The sequence below is a fragment of the Aythya marila genome (genome assembly GCF_965140915.1).
Source record: "Aythya marila genome assembly, chromosome: 1".
In the NCBI taxonomy this organism is placed as follows: Eukaryota; Metazoa; Chordata; class Aves; order Anseriformes; family Anatidae; genus Aythya; species Aythya marila.
In genome coordinates, this window is record NC_139042.1 from 177,137,468 (window position 1) to 177,163,018 (window position 25,551).

The following is a 25,551-nucleotide window of genomic DNA, read 5'->3' on the forward strand; positions in this document are numbered from 1 at the left end:
TCTATCATCATGTCTATGATCACAGAGATGGTGCTACAACAGCCTGTTACACATTTAATGAATCCAACCCAGGCAAAGAATACAGGAGGATTTTCCTTTGTGTTTTAATTGCTTATCTCTTTGATAAGAAAAAGGAGGAGGAGGAAAAAACCTCTCTCATATTAGGCTGCTGCCCTAGAGACTGTGTGGAATCTTTACATTTTCTTTCAAACCATATAAACGTGAACCTGAGGACAGGAGTCCAACAAAGTGAAGAAAGCCATAGGAGCCAGGCAAGCCTAGACAATTTCAAGCTGTGTTAATATAAAACATGTATTGAACAGTAACTCATCCACAGTTACTCCTATGTTCCTCACAACTTTGTTGTATGACAGCTTTGTAGAAACCTCCTGTTGATATTAACTAGGACAAGAATCAGCACTCACAGAAATAATAGGCATGTTTTCTATATGCTTATCTCATTTATAAGGGAATGATTTACTACGGGAAAAAGCTGTTGCCTCATTAACTAATGTGAAAAGACATTACTGGAGCCAGCTTCATAAAAATGGAAAGAGAAACCAAGCAAACGGGCCTGATAAAAATACAAAGGATGAGCTAGCAAGAAGCAGTAGATAAACAATTACCACTGGTAATTTTCAGAAAATAGAAATGTGCACAGCTTTCTCTTCTTTTATTCACAAAGGCAATTTTTATCTAAACTTTATTAAAGCAAGGACTGAGGCTTTTATACAAACTATGCATGACCAAATTGATCCCAATCTCTGTCAGACTACAGATACCCATGAGGACAATGACTAAAACAGGAGATTTTAAGCACAGTCAGAAACTTGACTTGACAGGGATAATAAATATTCTACAGAAGGCTGAGAGTGCTAGAAAACCCAGTTCCAGTTGAAGGCCTAAAAGTAGTTTTGCCCACTGATTGCTTCTTAGGATCTTCCCCCATCACACTGAGGTGACTGGAGAACTGAACCACGTGCACAGCCAATCCCACAAGCTAATTGGGGTCGGGGTGTTGAGAGATGTTGGGTTGAATCATTGAGGCCACTGCTTCCTCTGTGGTTATCCATCGGTGCTCAGACCTCAAGCACATTTAGCACGCTAACGCCATCAGTGAAAGTATTGGCTGCCCTGGTTAATAAGGAAACTCTGGTAACAGCAGGTTAAGAGCAAGCATGGCATCTGTTGATAAGATTAATTGAGATATGGTGTTACATAAAGCCTCAGGGAAAACAAGTGAGGTGGGGGGAGAAAAAAAATAAAAGCTGCATCTAGAAAAAGATCATTTCCAGACAATATTTGTCCAAAAGCAACATCCAATCTCTTAGTTTTACCCTTTATCTTTAACACAATTTCTCATCTGTAAGAACTCACTGCTAACCTGTAAGCACGCTTTCCCAGCCTTTTTCCAGAGGATGCTGACAAGGTCATTGTAATTCAAGCTTTGGGCAATGTTTAAGCATCTTTTCATGTAGTTCAGATGTCTAAATGTACTAAATCAACTGCTTCATATTCTACTGTCAATCTCTTCTTAAATATAAGCTAACCTTTGCCTTTCTAATCTTAACTCCAGACACAGCAAAACTGAAAATCCATCCACGTACTCCACTTTGATTAGGCTGCTGCTTCCTCTCTGTGTCTATTCAGATCTATGTCAGTCTACAATAACAAAAGACCAAACTGAAACTGCCATTTGATCTTATCTTTCTGTAGGGAAAGAATTTGCACATTCAGAAGTCAACTCAAATGAAAAGGAATATAGCACATTGCTAAGCACAACATGCTCTGCTCGCAATCCCATGACCACTTACACAGAAGTTTGTATTATCATACAAATATATGGAAAAAGTTACACTACAAAAGGTATTTTCTTGTTCTCATTGTAAGTTTTCTCCTTAAAACAGTCTAGTTCCCTCCCCGTGGTTTTTCTCTCTTTTTTTTTCCACTGTGCTTTTCTAGTCTGCAGTTTCTTCTCTCAAAACAGCTGAAAACACTTCTCGAGTTCCGCTTCTTCCACACAACTCTTTGAAAGAAATCTTTTGTTATCTTGCCATTACCAGTCACTTATCATCCCGTGAGAGCTCTGAGGTTTCATTTTCTGATTGCCTCCAATTGTCTGTTCTTTCTTACTGTCCTGTCCAGTGAAACCCTTACACTTGCAGTGACTAAGTACAGTAATAGGGGAAAATAAAGAACAAAGATGCCTCTTTGCAATTTACTGGAAACTTGAATCATAAGAGAATAAAAGTACAAAACCAAAAGACTACGTTATACCAAGAAATACTGCCAGTCTGACCACTGACACGCTGCAAAAACAGAAGAGCTTCTACACATGCAACTATTTAAACTGAAGTCTGAATCAGTCGGCTTTCTCAGCATGAATACATACAAAGACAGCGTAGTCACGCTGCCCCAAAGTTACAGCTATTTTGATAAAAGGTCGGAGATAATTTAAGAGTCAAGAACGCTTACTGAGAGCACTGAGTCAAACCATCCTCCATTTCCTTGGTGGAAGGCTCTCCGCACAGCCTAGGCCACTGCTTCCACCAACTCCACAGCCACGTTTCTGGTAGCTGCTCACACACCCCAAATGATAGACCAACACTCCACAGAGACACCTGGCCTTGCTACTTTGCAAGTTCATAATAATATACACTTGTTTTTCTACTCTTATGATGCAAACGCAAGTAACATTTGATAGAAGAGTGTAGGATGATCTCATCTTCAACCATAAACCTATGTTAAACCAAACTACTCCCAGCAAGCTACTACATAAAGATCTCACCCATGTAATTTCCTGTGCTTTCTTCTATCCATTCCCTGTTCCAAGTTTCAGTAGCTCAGAGCTATTGGTGTGTAATTCCTCTGCTCTAGTCTGCATTTTAGAACTCCTAAGCAAATTAAACTGCAGCAACAAGGACACAGGAAGTATCCACTACCATTCATTGCTATTGAACACCAGTTGCTAAATGCAGACTAGGCATTAAATAACAGAGGAAAAAGTACAAGGTTAGAGTTTTCATTACTTATTCTGATTATTATAACAGGTGTAACTAAAATTTTAAACTATGTACTCATGTCATAGTACAAAGGGAGTCTGTCCAGAATCTTACCTCAGGCTTATGCTGCCCACTATATTTAAAAATTTTCTCAAGAAGGACCAAACTTTGAGGCTCCCCATGTTCCTATGTCATTCTGACTATAAAGACAAGGACTGACTGCAAGTAAATGCACAAAAAAATGCAGTGTGAAGGTCAACAGACAATAAAATAGCATAAGCAATTCAAACAAAGACTCAAGAGTTCATTGTTAAAAATTCAAGAATGATATATTAGTTTACAGTTAGTGTTTCTAAGAAAGGTCAGCACAACCCTCATCGCCTTTAAAAAAAAAAAGTATTAGGAAAACAGAGAAACATAACATGATTGTACAGTAGAAATCCATGATACATCCGCACTCTCCATATGTTTTTTGCCTTTCCTCAAAAAACTCTTTTCTCCCTCAAAATTCAGGAAAAAATAGCCATATTAGAAAAAGATAAACCACAGATGATCAAAAACACATGAAAATTTGCCGACAAGACTACAGAGCCCTGGATAGCACAGAGAACCACCAGAACATCTACTTTCTGCTTCTTCCAAACAGAAATTATGGAGCATCACTGTAATTAGCGGGCAATAGATTTAAAAAAAAAAAAAAAAATGAGCAGGAGTTTTTTTTCCCCCTTCATGAGGATCAAACATCCTAGCCCTTTTGTCTCACAGGACAATTAAAGCACATGCCTGTTGCTATCAGAGCTCTCCAAAAGGGATGACCCCAGCTGTGAGCAAGAGGAGGCAACAGCCTTTATCTCCCCTTGCCTTCCTTCTGGACCTCCCTTCCACATATGTTAATCAGCAAGTAATCAGCAAGGAAATTGCCTAAAATTGAGGCTTGGGAGAAAGAAGGCTAAAATAATCTCAATTTACACTTTTCTTAAGTGTATTTGGCTTTATTTCACATATTTATGAGTATTACTTCAATCACCCAACAGTTTCTTTATTTACCAAAATTGAGTTTAACACTTTATGTTCAAATTTAGAAACCATCTTGCTACTTGTTTTAAAATATATTTTAACATCATAATTTAGAGATAATTCAATAAACTACAACAACATTCAACAGATATACTTTATTTAGAGAGAAGAGGTTTAGAAAAAATATTTTTGAAGGCTATCTTTCAGTCTTGTCTTTTTCCTCATATATAGAACGTTATACTGTGTTACTTCTAGTAAGAGAAATAATCTTCATAGATGACTTCTTAAATAGACAGGCCTGCAAAACTGAATTAAAGATGCTGTTACTTTCTCAGTAACATTCACAGAAAACATGATGAACTTGTGAAAACCAACTTCTGCTTTCTCAAAATGATTATGGCAGTAATCATACTAAAGACACTACCTGCCCCGAAAAAATATGATTTTCTACTAAGTACTTCCTCTCTTGCAATGCATTTAGCACTGAATTATGCTGAGATCCTAGCTTTCCCCAATGTTTCTGATACAGGGACTGGAGTAAGCAGTGATTTGCAGATCAATTTATAGTAGCTTATTACTGACCATTATCTTGCTTGAACAATAACAGCTAAACCTGCTTGTGCGGCGACTTCCTACACGCAAGAGCGAGCAGTGTCACACAAACACACACTTCACATTTCAGACCGACTGCAGCAGCGGCTCCACTAATCACAATGGTGAAAGGATGTGCAGGCTGTCAGAAATGGGAACAAAGACCTGTGGCTACGGGAGAAAAGCTCCTAGCTCACTGCGTTCAGATGCATCGTTCATGTTACCCAAAAACTGCTCATCAGGAGGTTTTTCACCACCCATTCTTTCATTTCACAGGGGAATTAGGTGATATTATCTATAGCTAATTGTTTGAATTCTTGAACAGACTGAGTAAACAGTCAACTGGGTCACACTGGTTTAGCAAAGCTTTTGGAAACAAGGCCAGATCATTGACATACTCACAGCCACAGCATAAAACAATCCCATGACCTTTTGTTCAGAGAACCGTATCAGCCTCTTCAAGGAATGATGAAATCCATCCAAGAAGATGAAATTCAGCTCTAGGAGTTGATCTTTCTAGAGCTGCCAGACTACTGGCAGCCATTCAAACGAGCTGATGGGGTAAGGACATGGTGGAAACCAACAGGTGTCACTCCACAGTTATATCTATTATGTTGACCCCCTCCCTGTGTCAGTCCGAAGAAAGAAAGGGAAAGAATTCCTGACTTGAGGAAGTCAAGCCTCCTCCTTGCATCTGTGCTTCATACTAGGCATGCCTGTGGCACAGGCACTCTGCGGATCACCCAGACCAAAAGACAGCACACAGGGTTAGGAGGAGTCGAGTTGTACAAAGTAACAAGACAGAAACCAACACAGTTCAATGAATCCATAGGCAATAGAGGCAAGGAGCGTTTCTTTCAGCAGCAGTATTCCCCCACACGAAGCACTCACCACTTACATTCTGCTGCTCCATCTCAGCGATGTTTCACACCCCTAGCATACAGCTCAGGGCTCACTGCAGAAAGGCCAAGAACCAGCAGTGGCAGTCAAGGGCTAACGTCATATCTGACCCTTGGATTCATCACTGTGTTTTGCCTTTGCAGGCAAGAAGGGGAGAGAGGCACTTTGTGTCAACTATGGAAGTACTCATGAAAAGTTTGGGGCTGTGTTATGCCAGTAGACCTTTTATTCCAAAATCCAGAGTGTTCCATTCATTCATCAAGATTACCCAGACACCAAAACCAACAAGAATCCTTAAGAAAAAGGATTGAGAAAAAAGGAAGAAAAAAAATCTAAAATCCAAAATTTTCCCCCTCCCCACCATATAAATACATCCTAAAGCGAATTTATTTCACTAATAAATGCTAAATTTGACAATGGATGAAAGCACTCAAACCAGGAAATGTCAAGCCATATGTACAGATACTAAATATATCTGTATTTGCCTGCTAATGTCATCTTCATTGCAAGAGCTAGGAAAACCTCATAACACAAAGGACTCTTCATCTCTATCCCATATGTCACAGGAAAAATGTATGCATACACGATTGATAGAAAAAGTTTCCAGTTATAATTAGTTCATTAAGAAAGAGGTTACAATCCCATGAGAACATTGGCTTCTTGTATCAAACTACAGAATGGATTAATTCAGAATCAACGTAAATGGTAGTTTTAGCTATCCTTGTAGTGAGGCCTAGAGTAATGCTGGACTTGACAACCTACATTTGCTGATTTAAAAGGATGACATTGAACATAAGTTTTATTTCAACTGCAGTGAAAACACTGTGCCTAGAAGGATGCATGTATAAGGACAAAACTCATAGGCCTCATTCTGAAAATGAAGAATTCAAAGGAAATAATCAGAGAATCTAATTGTAGGTTATATGATTATTTCCTTTGAATTCTTCATTTTCAAAAATAAATTATTATTACATTACAGAAGAGTTTATTTTAATGTTCTAGACATGAATAACTGCTAGAGATAACTTCTGTAGAAAATGAGGTCAGCTTTCACAAGATGAAAGTAGCACATTTCACTCTCTCTCAACCTATTAAGTACAGGGTTTCTCCATTCCAGGGATTCTGCAAGATACACATTCCAGAGGAATAGAAGCAAACCAACAAAAAACTCCCCCCATGTATTTATATGTATATAAACACAAACACATAAAATAAATGTCAAATTCCAAGTGGTAATATGAGAGGACATCCCACTCAAGTTGCACCAGAGGACATTTAGGTTGGATATTAGAAGAACTTTCTTTACTTAAAAGGGTTGTGTGGCACTGGAACAGGCTGCCCAGGGGAGTAGTTGAGTCATCATCCCTGGAGGTCTTCAGGAAACATGTAGACTTGGAACTTGGTAACATGGTTTAGTGGTGGACTTTAGTACCAGGTTAAAGGTTGGACCATGATCTTGGAGGTCTTTTCCAACCCGAATGATTCTATGATTTTAAATAACTCACTACAACTCAAGCCCGGAGTAGGTACGTAAGTTGTCTGTGAAATGAAATAACCATTTCTATGTCCACAAGCAATCAGCACCTATCTTTTCACCTTTTACAAACTCAGTAGGCTCACCACAGAAAATATCGGCATTTCACTAAGTTCATTCCCCACCCCATGCAGAACAGCTGGGGATGCAGTGGGAAGAGGGAAAGAACACAGAAGAACTTGCACTGGATGTATTTCCTCCCACTTCACCTTCTCCCATGGAAGATTTACCACAGAAAACAGTTTCATTCGTGATGTTTAACAAGTACACCGATGATAATCCAGCAAAAAGATGAAGATGTTAACATCCGTATTGCAGAACCATGTAACTACTCACCCCCACTTTCAGTTTATATTATAAAGCTTGTTTAAACATCTTAAATGATCCTAAATCAGTCAGGTTAAGAAGAAATGAACAGCTTGGTCTTAGCATGGACCATGAGTTCCTAGGTGTAGTACAGCAAACAAGAAGGGACACAGAGTCTGGTTAGCCTATATTGCATGTACGTATGAGACATTTCAAAACTGTCACTTCAAAATACAATTTTAAGCACTTATTTTAATGGCATTTGTCACATAGCCTACAAAAAGGATTCTGTTTGCTCAAACGCCCTTAAAACAGTGCACAGAAAAGGTCTGTGGCTAGTGTGGGAGCATAGGAGGGACAGGGAGAAAAAAGCAGTTTCTTTTCATTTGAGAGGACTGAGTCACAGAAATACAGCCAGCCACCATATGAACAACCCAGTTTCAGTGGGAACACCCGCACTTCATTCTAACCTAAAGGAAATGATCGCATCACTACCGCCTGAGGCAAGCTGACAAATGACTTCAGAGATTTCATTCTCCCATTCCAAACTTTTGTTTCAGCACTTTAGGACCACAATGAACACCATAAGCACAAGAAAATGTTACTCCCACTAGTCCCATACGTTCAAGAGCAGAGATGTGAAAGCCATGCGAATCGCAGCTATGTCCTTGATCAGATTGTCATTTAAGAGCCAAGTGCACAATGTCTCCAGGACTAATTCCCATCCACTTAAAACTGAGGGGTACGGAGAGCATTGAGCTTAGCAGGAAGCCATGGGCTTTCCCAGCTGCTTCCTTGGTATTTAAGGAACAACCTTCAAACTCTATTTTATTTTTATCTCTTTGAGGTATAACTCATACGCAATCACTTAAAAGGAGCTTTTCTTAAGATGTCCTCCAGACTTTTTTTTTTTTTTTTTTTAACCTGAAGTTATTACCACCATAAAAACCCTCCAAGTCATCATCCCACTTCTCATCAGGGATCAGAAATAAGGATTGTCTTCCTCTAGAACTTATTGGTATCTATCTGAATGCCACCTAGAAAAAGCAGATTGAGAATGTTACAAGAATTTATCTTCTAAAAAGGCAGACTGAATAGCTCTAACATTCACACTTCTAATTGTTTGTAGCATTTGGAAATCATATTTCAGTACTCCTAGAACAGACCTCCAGAGAAATGAAAACTAAGCCAGTGGTAAAACTACCTAGTTAGTTATTACAACTGATGTGAATAAAAGTCACAATACAATAAAACCTTTATTCTTTAAAATAGAGGGAATTCAGCAATAAAGCTTGCTAAATGCAAGCTTGCTAAATAAAGCTTACTAAATGCAAGCTTTATTTGTTTATTTTTGAATATGCATGTAACGTTTCACTGCTGCTTAAAACCTTTTTATCCCTTCTTCAGTTTCTACTTTTCCTTCCACACAGTAAATGCACCTTGTCACAAGAAATATTGCAAAATGTTTCCTCCCTGGGAAAATACCAGGGAAAGAAAAGGCTTGGAAGAAATCTTGATGCTCAAACTAGGAGATGTCAGCATATTTGAATGAAACTGAATAAAAGCCATAATGAAACAAAAATTGAAACTTTTTTTAGAAAAAAGAAGGCTTCCAGTTAAATCTCTTGGTAGGGAACAGAGCCTGCTGAGTACATCAAAGATTTCAGCTTTCCAAAAGGAAACATTACCTTTGTAAGAGACTTTCTTTCTCCTGTCCATCTAACAGGGAGTGGCACATTTCAGGCATTCAGAGAATAAAGCAATGACAACAATGCAGAGTCACATGAAGCTATTCTGTGCCAGCTGTGTAAGCTTCCTGAAATTTCATTCACCAAAAGGTCAAGAACTTGCAGTACTGTATGTATGAGGCCTTTTATAAATTATTTGGAGTTCAACTGCTAGTAAGATTATCCTTGTGGTTCAGTACAAAACTAACATTTCGCTGATCTGATGTGAAACATGACATTTTGTCTTCATGAGTTTCCTGTACGGCAGAACATATGGGGTCTTTTGTGTCGTCTAAGGAACAAAGCGGCTCCCTCCCTTAGGAAAAAAGTTATGGGGTATGAAGAAAAGAAGCAGTTTCCAGTCTTACCTATGCAACTGTGTTCAGGATCATTAAAAACAACCTAAGAAGCTAGCCATCTTGAAAGGTACTGAAAAAAATAAATCACTTCAGATTTGAAGTTCATAGTTCAAAATTAAAAGATGAGATGATCTAACCTGAAAATACCAAGGATTTGCAAAATGGTATTCTGCTAAACCTAATCCTAATGTGCTCGGTTATAAACAAATAAACATAACCCAGCAAAATGTAGCCACTGGCTTAAAGACAACCCCGCATTAAAGCCATAGGTAATCTGTCTTACATAATGCTATTTGCATTTTGTAATCCTGTTAAAAATACTTGTGACATCAAATCAATGTCTTCTATTCACACATGCAACACCCAAAGAAGGAGCTACACTCAAGCAGTAAAATTACTTTTGTCTTTATTTTATGAGAAGTCCTTCTGTAGCGTTAGTGATAGAGATAAGCAGTACTGTCCTATGAACTGAAGTTTAATCTTTTACTACAAATATAAAGTAGAAAGCTATCACTTATGCAATGAAATTAAATTAGGGCCTGATGTTCTGTTTTGGTGAATTATTCACATCTGTGGGGGTTAGTATGGTAACAGCTTTGGCATCAATAAAGCAGATTAAACTTTCTAACCTGAAGACCTGTAGTTATAATATTAAGTTTATGCTAGCACACCTTACCACACTTGAATTCTGAACAATTATTTGGTTTTTAGCATCAAGTAGTCCCAGGCTGTAGGCAGGTACCTAAACACACTGCACAGCTTGCAACTCAGCCTAAGACTTTCATGAAGAGTTGACTTCATTCATCTCTCTGTGCTCAGAGGCACATGCTCTGGCTAGGTAAAATCTTCTGCCTGAAGTGCTATAGCTCTTTAAATAGATGCAGCTAAGCACTTGAAGTCTACCTGAGCTTTCTAGAAGAACTGGAGAAGTCAGGCATCGTGGGGATCCCCACTACTTCTGTGAGAGGCAGGAACAGTCATACCCTGCCCACTTTCTCACAGTCTGGTGGTTAGAGCACATACCTAAGGATGGGAGATCCAACCTCAGGCTCCACGTGAGGAGAGCTGGTTGAGCAGGGCTCGTGATGATGTACATGAGAACGCAGACCAGGAGAGCATGATCTGGCACACCAGCTCTCCCAGCCCTCCTCTCTTGCATGGTGACTTACAGTGGGTGGAAACGTTAACATGGCACACACTGGGTGCTGCCAGTTCATGCTCCGAGATCAGGAGTGACCAAGACCCTACCAAGGCCAGCAAAACAAAGCAAAACAGAACAAAAAAAGAGAACCAAGATATCTGCCACTTCTTCATTGGGAATCCTAATAACTTGGGGGGGGGGGGAGGAGGAGGTGAAACTAATACCTCTGAAACACCTTCCCATTGAAGACAACAGACTTGCTCCAAAATGGAAAGACAGATGTATCACTTCTGAAAGTCACCTAGCTTAAACTGTTGCCTCCCACACTGCTCAGCACTGGATCAAATTCACACTGAGACAGATACAATATCATAATGATTCCTTAATGCTTTTAATTAAATACAGATTTTTCATTGGACAGCAGCTAAAAGCAGATGCCTAAGGGAGAAGGATACCTTTATGGCAGTATTTTCCCAGTCTTCATCAACGGAAAGCTCAGAGGTTTACTGCATTTTCTATTGCTTAGTTCTACTGCTACACTGTCCTGATGAAATGTATCTTCACAATTTTTTTTTCCAGAAGCTTTTTCAAGTGGGCATCAAATCCTTTATCTTACTTTTACTATCACATTGTGGTTTAAAACTGTACTGTGTGTAGTGGCAAAACCTATGGAATTTAAGTTATAATTGTGGTAAAATGGATGAAATTCAAGCTTGCATAGAGCCCTAGGTATCAGAACCGTGTCCCTGTGCATCCCAGGGCACTTGCTCACCAGGGTGGACCAAGAGCTGCTCAGAGTCAGCCTGACCTGTGCACTGCCCACCTTCACAGCAAGGACACAGGCTAATGGCTACAGGACCCTCCTGGTGACAACTGTGGACAGCCCCAGAGTTTCCCCAGGCAACTCCTGCTGTGTGCAGACCAACTGAGAGGTGTTGCTCCTATGCCTTAATGCCCAGCTAGCATCCCAGGCTGAAAATGCAACAGATTCCCCAAGGCAGCCAAAACTGCTCCTGGTTACACAGCAGTCCCCTGAATAGGAGCAAGAGAGCTGGGAAGTATTCTGTACAAAGCTTCACATAACCAACAGAAACAGGCCATGCGTGAACAGCAAACACTTTGTATAGTCTCCCCTAATCCTGACGAAGGGGCTCCCACCACCATCCAGTAAAGGACCACTGCACGCTGCTTGAAAGGTTAGGTCCCCCAGGTGAGCGTTACCTTACACAGCAGAATCCAGCAACTTACTTTTCCCACCTACTGACTAAACACACAGCTGTCTGACAGTGCAACAACATCAGGAAAGCTATTTGGAGACAAAGGATTACATTGTCTTTTTCAAGAAAAATGCTCAAGTCACTTCCCAGCATTTACAGTTGCATTAAGCCTACATCATTGCCATCTGTATTGCTTCCCTAATGGCTTCCAGATTAACATTTTGGCATAATACCTAAAAATCACAGAATCAACGAGATTGGAAAGGACCTCTGAAGATCATCTAGTCCAACCCCCCTGCCAAACAGGATCACCTAGAGCAAAATATTTGTTTTGTCAAAGTTGCACCAAACTAAATGATAAAAAGTGACCAAAAATCCAATCCAATCTTCAGATTAATCCTAAAGGCACTACTTCCAATTTACATATAAAGCAGACCAGAAAAAGGCCTTATGATTACATGAAAATGTCTTTAAGTAATGACACCAGATGGAGGAAAAAAAAAAAATGCACATTTCTCTCTCTTTTTTTTTTTTTCCCCCTCAAAATACTTGAGGTTCATTGCATCACCAGTGCTCCTGGCAAATATTTTAAAATGCTACCCAGGCAGTACTTCCCAAGTGAAGGCTGCATCTACCACTTACATTACAATCTCTCAGATCAGTCCAAGTCTAGCCAGCTTCACCACTCTTGCTTCAAGAAAAAAAAAAAACAAAAAACACGCTAACCACAACAGACAAGACGGCTTTTTATTTTTATACACAAGGTTAAGTGATTCCAACAGCGTTCCTCAGATATAACCTTTATACTGTGGCTGTCTTGAATTACTAGTGATGGATGGCAGAATACCCTACATGGGGGTTACACCCTGGGAGCCGCTGGGAGCCAAAGCTGAGGTGCAACACAATTGCTTTGTGAAGTGTCATTCCCATCTTCTTTCCCCAACCTTTAGCAGCACAGCTACTTCCCAATTATCCAACGCAATATGTGGTCGGATAATCAAGAAAAAAACAGGGATAATACATGTACACATGCATTACGTTACAGAAAAACATTCAGAGCGATGCCAAACAGGTCATACATACCGTTATACTGTTGACTATGAGCCAATGTCTTGAATAATACTGGTCTAAGAATCAGACAATACTGCATAAAAGTAATAACCCACTCTCTGGCCTAAGCTTGCTCACAGGGAAGTCAGTTTGGGCATTTCCACACTTATAGTATGGTTAATACATAACCAGAAAAATGCTCATGTTCCCAAATAAATCAACCCTAATAGAAGCCATACCTTGGAGAATAAACAGAAGTACCTATAATGGAAAGCCTTTTATTTAAAGCTACAACGTAATGCTACTTCTAACCTTACAAATTGCAAACAAAACATCAAACCCATTAGCAATTCTCAGGACAGTTAACTGGATGTGTAAGAGAAGCTTCTTCCACCCCCCACTGCAGAATGTAATGAAATAAAGTCAAAACTCATCACCCGTCATCAGATTTCTTATTTGTTAACTGTATTAATAATTTGATTACAGGCAGCAGAATATCATTTGTTCACGATGATGATGATCAAGACAGCGAAGATAATCTGGCCATTCTCCAAACCGTATAATGGTGCCATCTCCCTAAGCCATCTGCGGGATGTTATGTTTGCTTTACAATGTAGTTGTTAGCTTCCCAGTACTGAAGCACTATTCAGACTTCAACTATCTGGGTACAACTCTTCCACTCTACATCCTCAGTAAGGTTAAGGACCTAAAATCCAGCTTCTTTACTGCAAAGAAAATTTTTGACGAGTTAGGTACACTACATGTAATGCTTCTGAAAGTAGAACATGATAACCACATGTTCCTTCAGGATGTTTTTCAAACTCTGGTACAGAACAGTAGAACGACAACATGTGAACATATTTAACAGAGCTAGCTTTTTAAAGAACATTAAAGCCAAATGCTATAAAACTATACTGCATAGTACTTAATTGTATCCAGGAGCTGTAATCATAAATTACCATCTCATTGTGCCTGGTAGTGTACTAGACAGATAACCATATAGAAATTTGCAAAATCACTTTATATGAAAACTGAAGCCATCATACAGCAAGCAAAGGTTTTGAAATATGTACTTCAAAGTCTGGCTTTCTAATTATATTTAAGTATGTAAGTCTTCTTAAAAGGAACCTTGAAGTTTTGTTTTACAGTTCTGTGCTTACTATTACACAATTGTACTCAAAGTAAGATTTACATACTAATTACTCGCCTATGCCAGAATAAAAGGTAATTAAAACAAAAAATCTATCTTGCGATGGTACAAACAGGGAAAAGAAGACATGGGAACTCAAAAATAATGCTCTTTTGGGTGCTACTTTGAGAATTGCAATTGTTTCTTTCTGGATGCTGCACCAGTCTTTGTTTGAGGATTAGTGTTCAGAAATTGAATTACATTGGAAAGGTTAAGTTACGTTTTGTGTTCTCTCAATAAAGTGATGGGTTATTTTTTCCAGTGATATATAGCATTGAAAAATTAATAAGTATTACTCATCAGAATGTAACCATTGGTAAAGAGCAATATTTTTTAAAATATATATTAAGTTTCATATTCCAAGTCACATTTCAAGGGAAGGCCAACGCAATATCAAATTAGTTCCCTTTTTATTAATTATCAAACTAAATGAATATTGAAACCGAGGGGAAAAACCTAAACAGATAATTCATTATAAAATGGAAATTCATAGTTCCACTAATCTGAATTGTTTTGAAAAATAAAAAAAATACTAGTTCAAAATAGTATATTAGTTCACTGTAGTGACTACCGTAAGCTACTCCCTGTAATGACAGAAAATACCCCTCCCTAATGAAAGTAAATATTCAAAAACTTCTGTAGACATGCTTTCAGAAACAGACATCTCATTCCATCCTTCATCATCCGGGATAAATTTGACACAATCTCAGGGATCAGCATTATTCTGCACCTTTAGAGAAAGGGGTGCTTCTATTCAGTTGCAGTTCATTTCAGCATTGTCACAATATCTTAAATACACGTTATACTGAGTTTACAAGACAGACTGCTAAGAGCTTTTATACTTTCTAGCAAAGGTTGTTTTCTTCTTAGTAACCAATATTGTTTGTGATCTATTTAACTATTTTCATACATAATTAGGCAATTGAGTCTCATTTCAAGATAATCATCTTTTCCTATTTGAATGCTAAAACAATGTGATTTCGCCCCTCAGTCTGTGTCTGTAACGCACTATTTCCTCCCAATTTCCTTCAGTCTCAAGTTAATATCTATGATTCGCGGTATTTTCTCTAGTTCTGAGCTGTATTTATCATATGCAGCCTTTTTGCACTGGCACCTCAGAATAGAATACAACAGTCCAGCTCATGAAAAAAATGCACTCCTTCACCTTCCACTACATCTTGCCCTGACTTCTCCTCCCTTTCTCAGACCATTACCTTGAGACAGAAATCATCTACCATCAAAAACAGCTGCTCCTGCTGTCCCTTCCCGACCAGTACTCCTCCAACACCTCTCTAAAGATCTTGGTTTTGCTGAACAAAGCCAGCTCATTGACACTGATATAATTCACCATTGCATGACATCCAGCTACAGAACAGCTGCGATCACGTATGAGAGGTGGTCAGCCTACAGAACTACACAAAACCACTGGAATAACGTAACTGGCTTGGGAGACCAAGTAATGAGTTACAGACGCAGCCACCCAGCTTATTACTAGTATTCATCCCCACCTTCTTGGTCTTCATAACCTCTAAGGCTACTTCATAACCTCTTGGGCCTCTACAGCTGATGAGCTAAAGAAAGGTGTGCCAGCTACACACCTGGGAACTACCCATCCCATCTGGCCTTATCTGAGGTGACTCTTCCACTCATACCACACAAACCACCAACTGCAAAATGGTACAAACCCGAGCTGCAAGCTGGAGAGCAAGAGCTCCAACAGCGAATGCCTCCTGGTGGCCTCCAATGACAGGTCAACAGAAACAACAGCATATAGACTCATAGGAGATAGGTAGTACAAGGTCTCATCTCCTCTCCTGTGAATAGCTATTTGCAAGTAACCAAACAGATCTATTGTTGTTGTTTTGTCCCCCCTCACTTTGCTATTTTCCAAACCTTTTGTTTCAGGACCTCTTTATCCTCATCTCCTCCATTCCAGTTCATGTCTTTATGTTATCAGTCAAACCTGGAAGCTACATATTAGTTGTGAAACATTTTCTAATTAAAAAATAAAATAATAAAAGGCCAGATATTTATTTACTTTACCTTGCTGTGTGAAACTTTTGTCACAACACTGGTTAACCATAATGGTTAGCTGTAGGTGTGTCTCTCAAACTAATGGGGGGAAAACAAACAGAAATCCTTGGCTGTTAGGGTCATATCTCAGCATTGCAGATGAGAAAAAACAAATGTAACTGTCTACATTATGTAATTAACATAGAGACTAATCTTTCTACTAATGCTAACACTTGCATTAGTCCTGGCAACCACTTCCAGCAGATTACAACTATTGCAGGGGTTCTCACTGATGATGTTCTGTCACTGTATTAAAGGGACCAATAAATAAATAAATAAATAAATAAATAGCCCTTGTGGAGTTATTAAACCACATAACTTTAACGATTTATTGAAAACCCAAATGAAAGAAAAATCAAACAATTATTCAAAGCAACTCAGGTTTGCTTTTGGATGTTGCTAGGCTTCTAGTCTAAAGGCCAAAAGAAAAAGAGAAGCTAGGACGCATTAGCCAAGTGAACTATGAAGATGCGAGTCTTATAAATCATGAATTCCAGTGATACTCCTGAGTGTTTGGTGCTGTCAATTCTGCTGGCACATTTCTCTGGATGCTGCGAGAAGCCAACTCCCATGTTTCAATGCCAAGTGGAGGAGAAAGTTGTGAAGAAGTACATAAAACTTCAGATCTAATTTGGGGAAACTCTTCCAGCTCAAGTTTTGAGGATGATATCTGCAGACTATCTTAGGAAGAACCTTTCCAGAAATCCTGCTGTTAAGGGACATGTGAGCGCAGGAAGTGACAGTGGGGAAATCAGGAATCTGGGGCAGCATTTACAGCTATCTTGATGATGCTTCACTCCAGCAATGAGTGGAACCAAGACCCCAGAGAGCAAGGAAAGCTCTTAAGAGTTGCCTCTGAAGAATACTGTGACTTTGGAGACATGGGATAAAAGACCCTTGCTACTTTCCTTATAAAAATGTAGGCAGTTTTTAGAAGAAAATAATTCAATGAAAAGAAACTATCACTGTAACTTGAGAATGTGCAAGGAGAGGTAAAGGCCAACATATGGCATGCTTTAATTAAGCACCCGCATTCCTAGCGGGGAAACTATATAAAAATGACTGAACATCACCTTCCACTAAAAAATGCAGTTCAATATTCCTGAAAAAGGCTACCTTTATCGAAGTATTTAATCTTAGACCTATCACGTTAATTTTTTTTCCATAATACTCTCAGAAGCAAATTTACATGCTCTAAAGGACATAAGTGCTGTTAATAATATAAAAAAAAAAAAAAGGGGAGTAGGAGAACATGCAAAAGCTAGAGAGATCTTTGTAATAATGTGAAGGTTAATTAAGACAGGATTAAATTATTCTTTAACTGCATGAAGAAAAAACTATCAAGAAAGGGATGGAATTTTCATTTTCAAATGAAGATGGACATGTTCCTGGAAAATGTACTTGAATTAAAGTTACTGGATTCAATGACATGATGAACTGTTCTCCTGGATTCCATTTAATGGATACACAGCCACGGGTCAGTTTTAAGCAGATATATTTCTTTTCATCTTATTCTGACAAAATGTAACATTATTTAACATTTAGTATAGATGCATGGATCTTCCTATATTATTTATTCAGTCATTATTTGCCTGTATTTTCACATGCACAGTCTAAGCATTTGTTTTGCACTCAAAACAATATGTCTGCCCTCTGGTGGTCAAGCTCACCTTCCTAACTTCCCCAGATTTTCACTTTTTTCCCCCTCCCAAGTTACACGTGAATTTTATACAATTGCCATATACAAAGTCTAGCGGGCTGTTTAGCTTTCAGTCACCTTGGGCTTCTTTGCTTTCTAGTTACATAATTGTGTGAATTTCAACTTCAGCACGCAACTTAGAAACAGCACACAACTTAAGATGTTCCTGGCTTTGTCAGCATCTAGAATCAAGTTTAGGCAACTTTAAAACACAAACTACAGAAAAATGGAAAACTTACAATGTTTCCCTATAATAACACCTCAAATTTCAATTTTTACTGATACTGTATATTTGGTATTGTCTAGGAGACATTATACCCTGTAATACAATGCAGTGACAGCTATGAGATTCCAAGGTCCATAAATATGTGAAACACTTCTGACAGAAAAGATGGGATATTTAAAAGAGGATTTGCACATTAAGGTGTCAGAATTACACTATATGCTATGTCACAGAAGTTTCCGTATCATGCAAGACCAACGTGGACAGAAACATTCAGTTCAGAAGGACAATTCATTGTCTGTCATCCAGTCGTTAACACTCCTCTTCTGACAGATACGTTAATTCATGTGACAGAGGAGCAGTCCTGTAAACTCTTCATTTACACAATATTATATATCCAGCTAAAAGTTAGAGAAGACTTTTCCCAGCTCTAAACCTTTGTCTTCACAGAAGCAGTAGGTGGTATTCTTTCTCCCTCTTTATTCCACGCCTTTAAAGGCATTAGATAAGGTAAAAACCACACATACAATCTTCAAAATACATTTTGTATGGAGAACACAAACCACTGAAATTAGTTTTGTTTGTTGTTTTAGGCACCAAACCAAAACTCTACTCATGAGAAGACAAAAGCAAGTCAAACAATAGATAAGGTACAACCAATTCCAATGTGAAGAGCAGGTTCCTTCACACACCCCCAGACATCCTTATGATATCACTTGGACTGGGTTGTTGTAGGAGTGGTGATTTGTCCTCATCAGCTCCTACAATCCAAACCAAACCTATGCTAGTGCAAATGCCATATTATTTTTGCCTAGAAAGTGACCATGGACTCTCTGCAACTACCCTAAGAACACAATCTCCCCCTTCCACCTTCATTGCCAAGATATGTCCAGTCTTTCAGGGTCTCTGAACTTCAGTGTAGACCAGTAATCATTAAGTAGGGTGGTACACAGAAGTAGGAATCTTCTATATCAGGCAAGAACTCTGTATCCTGTCCAACTTGTCAGATGACAACACTCTGGTCTTCATGACTTACAGACCCGATCACTGCAATGCCGGAATGATTCCCCGCACACCCCAAAGAAAGCCACAACCTCCTCAAGAATTGGTAACCCCAAGACCACACAACACATCATGGTGCAGACACTGGCACTAGATTCCTGCCCTGGCTTTTAGTTTTACTCAGAATTTAACGCACAATCTGTAACTACGCTGCTGTTTTGCCCTGAACTTGTTTAGCAACAGCAAACAAACCTAATCACACTGAAACCATTAAACTGTTGGCAATTGAAAAAGGCTCACCATCCATAGCAAACACAGCTCATCACAGCAGCTGGACCCAGAACACAAAGCTCACTACTCCAAGACAGAAGGAGTCTCAGTTTATCCCATGCTACATGTAAAAAATAAATAAATTTATATATAAATATAAAAACCTCCATTTCTGTTATCTTCTCTTTTAACATAGATCTCCCTTGCTGGAAACTCATTCAAGTCCTATAACATTTTTAAATAAAGGGAAAGAAAAGGGAAATACGTTCCGTTTCCTGAGCTTCTGTAAAAAAAAAAAAAATACCATAAGAACAGATTAAAAGCCAGCAAAATAGTTAGCATAGCCTCATCTCATCTCACCTCACCCAAGGCGAGAAACAGATTTTGATAATATGTGGCCATGCAACAAAATTACCAAATTCAGCCAAGCTGAGGAATTAAAAAGAAAAATAAATAAATAAATAAAAAATCTTCCATTTTCAAGAGAAGAGCAGCAACTCAAGGGGGTTAATCTCCTTACATTTAGTTCATCCAGAGACCAAAGCACTGGTCAACAAGCAATGAGGCTGAGAGGAAGAACCCACAGATACCACCTTACTCAAAGTGACACTGACCAAGTCACTAGACCTCATTATCCCACATGAAGAATAGCCCATGCCAAGCCCACCTCTCCCTTACATCCCTTGAAAATTGTGATGAGGAACACATATCAGATATCTCCTGTATTTTCCTGGATATGTGAACAGCAGCAGGGTAGGCAGCCCCACTTTTTAGTCCTTCTAAACACTACCTCTCGAAGTAGAGAAGAGGAGGGTTGTCTATCCTGCTGCAAAGGGAAACTTGTGAGCCTACTGGTGAAATTAACTTGAATAATCTTGCATTTATAAATACTCTTGAAAAGCCCTTTTAGTAAGTGACAGGAAATATGGCATACTTAATGTTTTCCTTCAAAACACTTGATTTGATATATTCTAGAAAAAAAGAATCAGCAATACTAAGAAAAAAAAATTCTTAGTTTTCTTCTGTTCCCTTCAAGCAGTTGATTTCCCTGCTTTTGACATGTTCTTCAAAATGCTTCCCTCCCTCTGGATTGTTTGCACTTCCCACCTCACACCTAGGAGCTATCCCCTGCTTCATCCCACACGCTTTTGTGCGCAAGTTGTACGCACGTCCCCTAGCTATTCTGCTGTTGTCTTTCTTCTAAGACTTCCAGAGGATTTCATTCCCAACTCCCTCATTTCTACCACTTCTTTCTGATGCAAAAGCCTGTAATATTTTGTTCTTCATCCTTCTACTCATACAGCACTCCTTCTCATGAATTTCATTCATAATTCATTATCTTCTTCAGCCTCCCGGTTTGCATTTAGTTCATTTCCACTACCCTACAGTACAATATTCAGCTGGAAGACTTCCCTTGGCCAGTATCTATGCACAGGTTGGTCTACTCCATGGTATTATTCTCCGTCTGTAGAACTGTTTCCCAAACACAGGTCTCGTACAACAGTTGGCTTTTGCACTGACCCTCTGCAATGCCTTTGCATACACACGCACAGAGCCCCACAGGTTCGTGGTACTGAAAAAGCAATTCCTTTATATGAGCTCTCAGAATGAAGTTGGACAAATGCAGCAACACTCAAAACAGCAGAAGGGAAGTTAGAAGTGAGACTTACAGTTCAGAAAGACAAAAAAATATCCATAATCATGTATAAACACTCACAGCTCCACACTTAGGTAGCAGTCTGTAAGGGAACATGGTATGGTAATACTTGGGTGGCTGTCCAGGAAAGCTTAATTAGTGGCCAAAGACCACCTCACACCACCAGGAAGTCATGGATCATTCCCTTTTCCTCAACCAAGTTGTTAAACAGTAGCAATTACACATTTCAAGCCCCGGGAAATTAAAAGGCCACATATACCTAATGGAGCAGACTAAGCGCTGGGACACCCACGTTCCCACTAGGCGTCATCCAAAGTCAGCAGTCTCACACACAAGGATTTACAGAATTTGGAGACTACATCAATACTAATTCTGTCCGCTCTAATTGACCATTTAGACAGCCAGCTCCTTTCTAATGCGTCTGTTCTTTAAAGTTATCACGTCCTTATAAGTTGAACTGGCCCTTTTTCCTTGCTTGGCTATTTTTGTGCATCTGAGATGCTCTGCATGAAATGCTGCTTTTTATATAAAGTTTTGTTGCTTAAAGTAGAATGGGGGTACTGTGAGCTCTTACAGAAACATTTTATAATTCAAGCTGTTATGCTTCCATACTAAAAAGTTAACAAGGGGAAAGCTGTAATCACATTATGAATCGAGCCGTTTCAAAACCGAAACAGTGTAGGAAAACAGTGTATTCACAAAATGAATAGTAAGATACATTTATCCTGATTCATACAGCAAAAAAAAAAAAAAAAAAAAAAAGCCTCTTACACCAGTTAATAGAGGATCCAGATGAACATTTCTGTACTTATTCAACATTTACTAGAAGGGAGAAGCTAGAGAGCAATCCAGAGAAGTATTTGCAATGCAATTAGGCTAGACAAGCAAGCCTGAATGTATGCCAGCTGCAGGGGCCTGCCCTTAACTCACAATCAAATGTCTAGTGTGTTGCACGCTGTCTAGCATCAGCATCTCCGGTATTAAAAGTCTCATCAGATATGGACTTGTTTACTGAGCATCTTAATCAGGCTCTGAGCACATACCTAGCTGCACCTTCTACCAGTCCATACGCCAGTCCATCACCGTCCGTCAGTTTCAGCTTCCACAGATAGGAAAATCTCCGTTCAAACAAGCGCGTTCGGCTCTCAAACTAAGCTATCATTCACATTTCAATATGAGACTTGAATTCCTTTTCAGTATTCTTCAACTTTGACCCAGCTCTACCCCCTCCTTCACTGAAAAGGGCAAAGACAACAGCCCAGCAAGTGGGACAGGCAAAACAGACCTCCTTTGTTCACTTTTTTCCTTCCAGTTTTCTATTGAGGTAAATAACTGAAAGCTCAGCCAGCCTTCAGTAGCTCAGAAGAAAGCAATATAGCCAGCTTGCAACTATGTTTTCCTGCTTAATGGGCACTACGACAAAACTTAGGGCTCATCACATTAACCTTAGTAAGGAAGATGAACTCTTATGAATATTGTCTGTTAAATAAAAATATTACGGGAATTTGGAAAATGCATGAAGTTACAGTATCTTTAATACTAAACTGAATAGGCAATAAACACACATACTAATTTAAAATGCAACAAATTATCACTGTGGAGAAAGTATAACTGAATTTTTTGAATGCTATCAGCCCACTCAGGAAGGCAAAATCAAATTCATTGCATATTGCCCAGCAGACAACCTCCTACATCATTCCCTCAGCTTACATTACTGAGATGTACTGTCTCTGTATGGCTTCCCATTTTACCAGCTCTCTTCATGAAGCATAACAGAATTAACATACTCAGTGAAAACTGAATAGCACATTCAGTTTATTGTACTCTTCAGATATAATGGAAGGTAAATAATTACAGTTCAAGGTGATTTGGGACAACTGAATAAAACTAGAGAGAACAGCAATTTCACAGCTGCAAATTACAGATTTGGTTTTTAGGCTGACTGAGCCATCTGAGCTGTGCAGCACTCTGTTAACAAAATCTCAAACCCCGAATATACTCAGTATGTTTTATATCCAGATACTATGGAGATGCATTTCACTCAAGCAAACAAGAAAGGGGAGACTCATATTACATTTTCCTGACTTGAAATCGGAATCCTCAAACCAATAAAAGCCATCAATTAGAGCCACGCTTCATTAACTCCAAGAAACTGTAATTCGGTTACTAATGCTTCTGCTGTCACCTCTTTGAGCAGCAGAGAAAAAGACCAGAGCACAAGAAGCTATTAGTAGATATGAGTAAATATCCACTGGATTTGTAATTTCATTTCATGCCTGACAATAAAGACCATTTTAGGAAGTTGGATTTACAGGCTAGAATCCTTCCTCACAAATAAGCTCTGTGGTATATATGATAAATATTATGCTTTTGGTGAAAAGATGAAGAATGATAACTAAGGATCAGATTCTGGTGATCCCATTCACCAGAAGCATTATTACTTTTTAGTATTTTTACCACGACCAATAAGACTAATTACAGAACTGAGACACTAATACAAGTATAATTAATTGTGGATTTATTCTGTGAGTTGTGAAGAGGGTTTTAGCTCCATCATTAAGACCAGCTGGTACACACAGACACATCATCTAATACTGACACACAGCTGTACAGTTTTCCTTGAGCTAAATCTCCTTTGCACAATCCAGAACACACATTCATTCAATGGATTCTGAGTTCTGTCAACATCAAGCCACTTGCTGTTGTGTTGTTTTTTTTTGTTGTCGTTTGGTTTTACATTCAGCATTCTGAGAACATACTTTCCCACCTCTACACTGATACAGTCTGACAACTAATTTTAAACACCCAGGAGAATTTCAAAGTGCTTCTAAATGCAGATAAATGACTTCTCCACAGACTTTGTTAGCAAGTTCTTTAGCAACTCTGGTGCCTTCCTTTGCAGTTTATGTTAAAAAACACAGACAGCCATCACCTAAAGAAAAGCCTGAAGTGGATACGTACAAGAGTTATCAAACAGATTACACAAATACTGAAAATACACAGCTTTATAATTAGCAGGTCCTTTGAGTCCATGTATAATGCTGTAGTTTCTCTTTCCAGCTGACATCCCTTGCCAAAAATACCTGCCAGGTGCATGCTTTAGCACATAGACTGCTCTACAACTCAACCTGAAGCCCAGATGCCTTCTGATGTTGCACAGTGACCTACTCAATGCACAGCCCCATGCACTGATGAGCCCTACACTAACACATTGATTATGCTAAATCGTGGAATACATTGAAATGATAAATATTGCACCTGTTAGAGCCAATGAAGTTGGTTTTTTTTTCAGGTTTCATCCACGTTTCCCATAGCACATCTAGTCAGAATGTACTTTAATATTCAGAAACAGTGAAACAAATGGACAGGGCACGTTAAAGACAAAAGGAAAGCCAAGCAGTTAACACCGGCTTCTCGAGTGGGAAGGAGGCTGGGTTGAACAAAGAGCGAGGAGGTGGACATTTAGGGATAGAGGAACTCCTTATTCCGACCTGCAGACCCCACGGTAGGGTCACGGATCGCATCTCCCGTTATTTTACCCAGCCAGACGCCAGCTAAGGGGCAGCGCTCCTGTTGCCAGGTGCCTGCACCGGACAGCCCCAGCGCCGGGGCTGCCGCACTCCCCTCGCCAACTTCCCAGGCTGGGCACCCCGGCAGCAGGCAGCGCACACCCGGTTTTGGGGCGTTTCAGCCCCGGAAACTGAGGCATCCACGCCAAAAGTTTACCCTTTTGGGGCTTCTTCAGCGAAAAACCGAGGGGCACTGGCAGCTCGAGGCTCTCGTTGCCATTTTCTGCGCCGGTGGGCAGCGGGCGGCGGCAGCGCAGCCCCCGGCCCCTCGCCGCCCCCCCGGCTCGCCGCAGCCAGGTGCGGGGCCGCGCGCACGGCGGGGCCGCGCACGGGCGCGGGGGCGAGCCCGGGCGGCCGCTGCGGCTCCGCTTCAGCACAGACAGCTCCCGGCCGGCGGCCGTGCGCGAAATGGCGACCTGCCGGCACCGGCACGGCACGGGATGGGATGCGATGGGATGGACCCGGCGGAGGGACGATGCCGGCGCCCCTCCGCGACGCCACCCGCACCTGCGGCCACCAACAAAGCCCCGCGGCCACCGCCGCTGTCGCCGCGTCCCCGGCAGGTGCCTCCCTCCCCGCGTGCACCCCCCGGCTCCGTCCCCGCCGCAGCGCCGGGAGAGGCGGCGGCACCCCCGGCGGCTCCCTCGCCCACCGTCGGTTCACCGGCCGTCGGGACGGGCAGCCCGGTACTCACGGGAAGCCGCGGCTCCTCCGCGCGGGGACAGGGGTCGTGCTGGACCCCCTCCTTCTCCTTCTCCTCCTCTTCCTCCTCCTCCTCCACCGGCTGCCCGGCGAGAAGAGCGGCGGTGGCAGCGGCAGCAGGCGCGCTCCCGCGCCTATCACCTCCCCGCGCCCCCGCCCCCGCCGTACCGCGGGGCGCGCTCCCGCGGAGGGAGGGGGGAGGGGGAGGAGCGCGCTTGCGCGCGGCGGGGGCGGGGCCGCGGCGGGGCTGGCCGCGGAGCGGGTCCCTCGCACCTGAGGCGGCGGGCGGCGGCCGCCATCTTGGGCGCCGGCTGCCCGTGGGT

At 40.6% G+C, this 25,551-nt stretch overlaps 1 protein-coding gene across 7 annotated transcripts in view; it reads right to left on the bottom strand.

The window, feature by feature from the left end:
• Window positions 1-25,335, bottom strand: part of NRCAM (neuronal cell adhesion molecule) — a gene marked incomplete at its 3' end in the record, with an annotated part of 156,660 nt that extends 131,325 nt beyond the window's left edge. For 6 of the 7 annotated variants that reach the window (XM_082764102.1, XM_082764101.1, XM_082764103.1 and 3 more), the window contains exon 1: window positions 25,221-25,335. The remainder of the gene's footprint in view (window positions 1-25,220) is intronic. The other variant, XM_082764097.1, reaches the window with a different exon arrangement.
• Window positions 25,336-25,551: the final 216 nt, after the last annotated feature.